This window comes from Bidens hawaiensis, unplaced genomic scaffold (genome assembly GCF_021521415.1).
Source record: "Bidens hawaiensis isolate Kalapana, Puna unplaced genomic scaffold, B.hawaiensis_p1.1 tig00058051_1, whole genome shotgun sequence".
Taxonomy (NCBI): domain Eukaryota; kingdom Viridiplantae; phylum Streptophyta; class Magnoliopsida; order Asterales; family Asteraceae; genus Bidens; species Bidens hawaiensis.
This window is the reverse complement of record NW_027500482.1, coordinates 7,014-14,714: the sequence shown is the minus strand read 5'-3', so window position 1 is coordinate 14,714 and position 7,701 is coordinate 7,014. Positions and strand designations below refer to the sequence as shown.

The following is a 7,701-nucleotide window of genomic DNA, read 5'->3' as shown; positions in this document are numbered from 1 at the left end:
CCATTACAACATTAATGAATTTCATAAGCCCAATAGGTTCAACCCGGTCACCTACACGTGGCGGGCCTATTAAGTTGAAAATTACTTCCAACAATGACTCTGGTCAAACGCCTTTTCCAAAAGCTGGTGGTTGTCAGTGTACGAACGTCTATACAACTCGTATAAGCTATATAAATCGTATGAAGGATGTCTGAATTTTGAAGGTAGATGCCTTATTAACAGTACCCTTATATGAAAGATACAACTCCTAATCATGTTTGTAAGCATTTTCTTTTCGTTTGTATTTTTCTTTGTCCTAGTAATAGATATATAATCTAATAAACTTTTATTTTTTATAACTGTTTTGAGTAAAAAAAAAATATATAAAAAATATAATAGTAAGAAATGTGTCTCCCGGTTAACATACCATTAATTACCAATACTCAGCTAATTGTCATCCCAAAATGTGCACTTTTTTTAAGTTTGCTTTCATTTTTATCTTTAAAAGCTTTTTTTCCCTCTCTTTTACATTTCATTATATGAATCAAATGATTTGTTTGCTATATTTATAAAATAGTTTTGATCCCCCGTATTACGGGGGTTATTATATATTTATTTCTAATATTTATTTATTTTTTGATTTTTTATTTTTTTATTGTATAAAAGTTAATAATATAATTATGGTTTGATAATAAATTGTTTTATAAATAAATGAGATATTATAACCCGATTCAAAATCTTATGGGTTTGATGATACCCAAGACCCGTTTATTTTTTTTACTATAAAATTGGTTTTTTAATTATAAATAATATGGATCCTAAGAGAACCCTTTGCAAATTGAGAACTTTGAGAACCATTTTTGACCACTAAAAACACCTTTTAAAAACAATATTTAAAAAAAATCATAAAACAAAAAATAATAAAAATTTTAAAAAAGTAAAAAAATCAAAATTCTTATATTTCATTCCGGTTTCATTAAAAAAATAATAAAAATAATAAAAAAAATAAAAAAACGTCGTAATATACACATATGTATAATTTCATATAATCTTTAGTTACGTAATATACACATATGTACAGTATCATTTATCTTAAATTATACACATGTGTACAAAAAAAACATGTAAATGTACATATATGTATATATTATACATATGTGTATATAATTTAGCTAAACCGATTTTTTTTGATTTTTTTTTATTTTTTTTATGAAATCGGGATGATAAAATAAAAATTTTGATTTTTTTACTTTTTTTAATTGTGTGTTTTTTTTAATTTTATGATTTTTTTTTTATTTTTGAGTTTTTTGTGGTCCAAAATGGTTCTCATAGTTCTCAATTTCAAAAAGGTTCTCTTATGATCCTGATCCTGTATATATATATTTATATATCTTTTTTTAAATAAATCATATATTAATTTTTAGTATATCCTACTTTATAGGATTTTTATATCAATTATTTGGTGAGATTAGTTTTTAATTTAATGAGATGTTATAACCTGTTTAAAAAATATCTGGGTTTGATAAAACTCATACCCATGAATTCGAGTCAAATGCATAAGAAGCCTCAATTTCAAAAATAAAACAAATCTGGTGACTCAAAAAAAATGGGAAGCGACCAAATCGCGACACAGATTTTTATAGTTTCGTTTATATATACCATAGATAAGCTAGTAATAAGACATGATTTTTAGAACTTTATGAGGCTTTTTCAACAAAAGAAGTTTAAAAGATACATCCTAGGATAAAGTTGTTGAACCTATCAAAAGTCAAAAATCATGTTCGGGTGGTCACATTGCACACCAAGACAACTTCATGTTGGTTTATGGACATAGATATCAATTTCTTTTTTCCATTGTATAAAGTTCAAACGTGTGAAACAAGTTGCATACTATAAATCAAACCATTATTTTGTGAACTCAAATGATTAAAAACTTGAAGCAACCCGATCTTCACTTTTTTTTACATCAAATTTCTGTCATTTGAAAAGCTTAAACACAACACCTCCTAACCTGTTTTGTCTTTTAAAGGTTTTGTCATTGCTAAATTATTCTATAATTAAAGTTATCGCTCTATCGTTTAATGCATTTACTCAAAAAGAAAAAGGAATTTATGTTTTTTATTCATCAAGTATATTTTGTTTCGTCAATGAGTTTTTATTTTTATTTTTATGAATTAAATTCTCTAAATCTTATAAACCTTTATTTTTTTTTATCTCAAGTGACCCTCTTGATACAAGATGTCAAATGTTCATACTGATTTTGTCGTTATTAGAAAACCCGCTTGAGACTTGTTTTAAATTTAAGACCATAGAGATCTCAAACCTTAAACTATCATCCCGTTTCATTGAATCAGAACGCCAGTTGCTCATATACTAATTAAATGTAATATTAGTTAACTTTAGGAAACATATATACAACGGCAATGAGTTTGTCGTTCTTATTATGTTTACAAACCAATTTGTGGTCCACTCGCCAAGTAGCCAACTACCAATTGCAATATTTGCGTTTGAATTTGCATTCTAATTGGGCGGCTTTTCTTTTTACGTAGACTTGGCGGCCAATTGGTATGAATAAATAGAGTTGCACAACCCCGTTTAAGTTAAAAACTTGTTTTTGGAGTTAAAAGGTCAACCCGGTTTGGTTAGGTTTGAAACCGGTTTTAGCTTAAAAATATAACTTTTCAATTTATAATAAATATTATAAAATATATAAATTAAGCGTAGATTATATGAATAACAAATGTAAAGTAAACATAACAAATGTGAAATCTTTAGCGATGATAAAGTTTTCTATTTGTTTTCCTAAATTTGGACATAAATAATAATTGCAATATAGTAAGACAAATGTCAAAATAATAATCAGAGTTCAAAATAACACTCAATTTATTGAATCAAGCAGTCTTCAAATTACACCACAGCGGAATAACTCAAGAATACAAACACAAACTTATGGAAAACACAAGATGAAGTGAATCAATGAACACTCAATCTAACATGAACAATAGAACTTAACCTTTGATATTGTAACAACTTTCCTAACTCGAGAGAAAGAAAAACGAGTGTGTTAAACCATCTGGCCAAATAATGCACAACTCTGTTCCTTTTGCACATCTGATTTTCAACTCGGCAGCCCATCAAAGTCTTCAAGTGTCCAAGTTGACAAGCCCAAAGTCTTTGTTATCAATAATTCTCCAAAATTGCATACAATTATAAACATTGGATTGAATTATAGAATATAGATTATTCATTTCAAAAATTAATTATGTATTTGTTGTTGCCGTTGTTTGGTGTTAACTCGTTGGCGACGTTGTTTTGTTGTTCTAATTAGTAAGCAATTTCTTCCTTGGTAGGTGGGATCTTTGTGTTGATCAGTTTTTCATGTAAGCAATAGAAAACATGATAAATATTAAACCTATGAACCTGTTACAGCATGGAGAGTAGCAACCGCAACAGAGAAGGATGTAGACGACATGGTTGTCAACTTGGTCGAGTTCCCCTTTAGGATGTATAGTTAAGGATGGTGTTAGGGTTCTTGAGAGAAACCCGGTTTTATGAGAGAGGAGGCACACAAAATTGTTATGTGTGTGTTACGTTATGATGTTAACATTTATCTCTTTTTATATACACCCAATGGGAAACCCTTTATTAGTTAATTATAGGTAATATGGCACATCAACAATTACCAAACTAATATATAATAAGGTATAATTAAATTTTTTTGATCTATTATAATATAAATGATTATAATGGCCATATATTATTATATATTATTCTTACACTACGTTCACGTTGATGTCTTGTATATTTCTTCTTCTACCTTTGTCTTTTCCCTTACCAGTCTAGAACATTATATATATGTGTTCCACCCCTTTTCAGTAGTCGTTCCTACAAATGCACGCTTCCACTTATATTGGGGTAAGTTTCGTTCTTCTTGGAAATTTGACACCGTTACTAACAGAAATAATTAAATTCAAAGCTTCCCGTTTATCAACTCAAGACCAAAACCAACCAAATGCGCTAAACGGTACAACCAAACAAAAACGCATACCCTCAAAACACTAATCAGGTTCACAAACTCAAAAATATTATACCGACTACATAATCAAATACAACATAACAATCCTCACACAACTTCCAAAACAACTCCTTAAGCTTGAAATGCATGTAAATTTGTTGTTAAACAATATTTTGCTTAAAAGTTTCTTTTACATCCTCGATATGCTTTAAGTCCATCTTGCACAACCACGTCAATCTTGTGTATAAAACACATCGACTATGGTTGATAAAAGCCATGTTGTATGCGAAGTACTAAACTTTTTAAGTAACTATTGTATCCGAGTGAAATTTTAATGTTGTAAGTTGAAAACTAAATCTCACACTCTTATTATTTCTTTCTGGACAGTACCATTCTCAAAATGGGCTTTATCTTGCGGGCCTACAATGCATACTGTGTTATAAACTAATGGAACTGATACATGGCCTAATGGTATGGTAAGAGACGAAGAGGTGTTCTCTCTTTCAGGGAGACCCAAGTTCATCACATCAAGATACACTCGTCTTTCGATCCGGGACAACCCTCACCTAAGGCTGACGTCCAAGAACACTCGCCCGGAGACACGTTGGTTCGGTGAGATAAAACACGTCTAATTTTTTCCTTACAGTTTTAATCACGTGTTACATACTTTTTGTTTATATACAATTGTTATGAATCCCAGCTAGATTCCATGATTTAGATTCAAAGACTTGTTTTTATGATTATTGCAATTATGGTTGTCCATGAGCTTCGAACCGAGCCAAGCCAGAGGCACCTCAAAATTGCGCTTGACTTGAAATACAGAGGAGAAAAAAGAGAACTAAAAAACTGGGTTCAAGTCCAATTCAGAGTAGATGCATTCATGCAAGCCGTTTAGATCTAAAGGATGTGCGGATGCGAAGGTCATGTTAGCTTGGTTTTGTTGGATTTGTGCTACGAGTGTTGTTCGTTGAAGGTTGTGCTCCAAGTCACGAGCCATCTGAACAACACTTTATGTTTTAATCTTGGTATCACTTGAGTGTATTTGGATTAAGTGATTATTAAGATTTAACTTGTACATAATGATATAATAGTGATTTATGATTAATATTGATTTAACGATTATCGACAAAATCAACTTGCATGAAATTAAGTTTAGAGAGAGCTCAATAAGCTCATATCAGGGGGTTAACTTAAAACGATAGCCTACGATATTCGGCGTTGAATTGAGCGTAAAATGTATGTAAGGAATCTAATATGACGCAATTAGCAAGACATGAACTCCAATGGTCTCTCACTAGTTAGAGATTATGTAAAAGTTTATGTAACCAAATTCGTTTAAAATCTTTTAAGCTAAACATATTTGTATTATCCCATATATTTATAAAGTTACAATTCATACTCTTAATCTTTCAACTTGATAAGAGCATCTCCCATACAGACAATCACATGGACCATCCCTTTCTCTCTATTAAAATTCTCGCTTCTTTCATACGGACAGCTTGTCCACACAGAAACTGTCATTCCCTCTCTCTTTCACGTCCGCCCGTCTGTAAAACTCACAAACCACCAATGGATATTGTCTAACATACACAAAGGTTATTAGCAAATAAAAAGCTGCCCATAACCTCCCAATCCCAACAATACATAAAAAATCTTCACTTGGGACGAATGAGCACAGAATCCACACACAATCCACCTTTGGTATGCGTACAATCAATTTGCATCATCGAGAACTTAACCTTAATTGGTACTTAGAATCTTCAACCACAAAACTACCGACATTATAAAGATTCCACATCCCCGGTGTGGTCAAGTAGCATTCAGATATAGCTTCTTGACCATCCGAAGTTGACAACTGGAATCTCACTGGCTTTTTATCCCATCCGTGAATCTGTTCGCTGTTGCAAACCCGTCGTCCAAACCGCTTGCCCGACCGCCCAAGTTGTAGGCGGAACGAGAGGGTGTATGTTCCCGCTGGAAACGGGAACTCCACCTCTCCGTCTACTTCAAACCACCAAATTTGTTGCAAATAAGCCACTGAACCAAACCTAAATCCAAAAAACAAAAAAAGTGAATAAACCGAATAAACTGAATCTGAACAAACCACATAATTGGTTATTCAACTAATTAAATTAGGGTTGTAACCATAACCGAATAACCAATTTGGCCATTTGGGTGTGAATTGAATAACAGAACAACGAATCGACAACTCCCCTAATCGAAACCACCATAAATTGAGTAGAAAAGATGGGATTTTTACCGTGATTCTTCGGTTGGAATCCGACTCCAGTATCGCCTATCATCAATGCCCGTTATCGATAAACCGCTAAAAGATATCAACACACAAGGTTTCCCTGTGCCTTTATGCAACCAAACTTTCTACAAAAAATAAAATAAAATTTCTGTCAATAAACTCCATAGTCATTGCTAAGATTTCATCTCTTTATTTTGTCTATGTTTCTTTAAATTTTCAAAAACTAATAATTATAATAAAAAAATACCCAAAATTAAGCAATTATACCTACATTTGGTACCAAACCCATATTGAAAGTCATTGGTATTACAGATCATTTACAGATCCCAAATATCCAAATAACATAATTGTATTAAATATTTTTTTTTTTTAAATCTTAAAATGTCACAAATTATTATTATAACTAACAGACAAATCCAAATCCTTACCTTTGTGTCACCATCAATAGAATTAGGCCGAGATAATCTTTGCATAAGCATCCCTTTTACACATATCTAACCAAAATTCATCATTATCATTAAACACCCTTGATACAATCAACTCATAATTCTCAGGCAATTTCGATTCCCACACAGCCGACGAAGCAGCCCGGTTAAGCGCTGCGACTCGGCATATCTGTTGCGGGTTCAAATGTTCAAGAACCGACCCCACCACGCTCTCCGGCAGATCACCGAGCCCGGTTTTTGCCGGAGAGGATGGTGGGGTGCTAATACCAATAATTGAAGAAAACCCGGATCCCATGTTAATCAATAATTCGTTAAAATTTTTAGTTTTGATTTCTGAATTGATATGGAGAATATTGGGAGGTGATGAATAGAATGGAAGAGGGAAAGAAGATATTCAACAAGGTGGAATATATAGGTGTGGATGTAAAAAGAATATAATAAAATATTTAGGAGATTGCCATGTTTAAGTTGTTTGATTCTATAAAATAAAGGTTCTATTTAGGTATAAAAACTTTTAAAAGTTTGAAATAAAACTGGTAAAAGTTTTAAAAAGTTTCGGCTTTAACTTACGACCGAGACTGAGTTTTAGAGATTCGGTTCATACATGAGAAAAGACGTTTATCTTTTTACTTTATTGAAAAAGATTAAATGTTTCATCATACAGGGTTTGAATATTTGGTATCGTGTTTCACACAATCACCACATAATTTTGGTGTATTATTAAAGTAACTAAGCATGAGAAAATTTACTTGCGGTTGTATAAGATAGATATAGTTGTAAAAAGTTTTTATAATAACATATTGTTATATACTTATTGCTTAAAATATGATTATGTAAATTTTTGGGTAAAATAGGTAAGAATATTTTTCAAAATTACATGCATTCTGGACAATATGGAATTTAACATAGTAAAATTTAATTAAGAGATTTTTAGTTTGTTTTTGACATGTTGAGAATACATTTTAAATTTATGAAGTTTTTTTTAATGGCCGATATTACTAAATCAA

General features: G+C 31.4%; 1 pseudogene across 1 annotated transcript; it reads right to left on the bottom strand.

The window, feature by feature from the left end:
- Window positions 1–5,231: 5,231 nt before the first annotated feature.
- On the bottom strand, window positions 5,232–7,213 carry LOC143602156 (F-box protein PP2-A12-like; annotated as a pseudogene). Its single transcript, XR_013147780.1, has 3 exons — window positions 6,677–7,213; window positions 6,255–6,373; window positions 5,232–6,042 (listed from the first exon to the last, which is right to left on the bottom strand). The product of XR_013147780.1 is annotated as an F-box protein PP2-A12-like (transcript).
- Window positions 7,214–7,701: the final 488 nt, after the last annotated feature.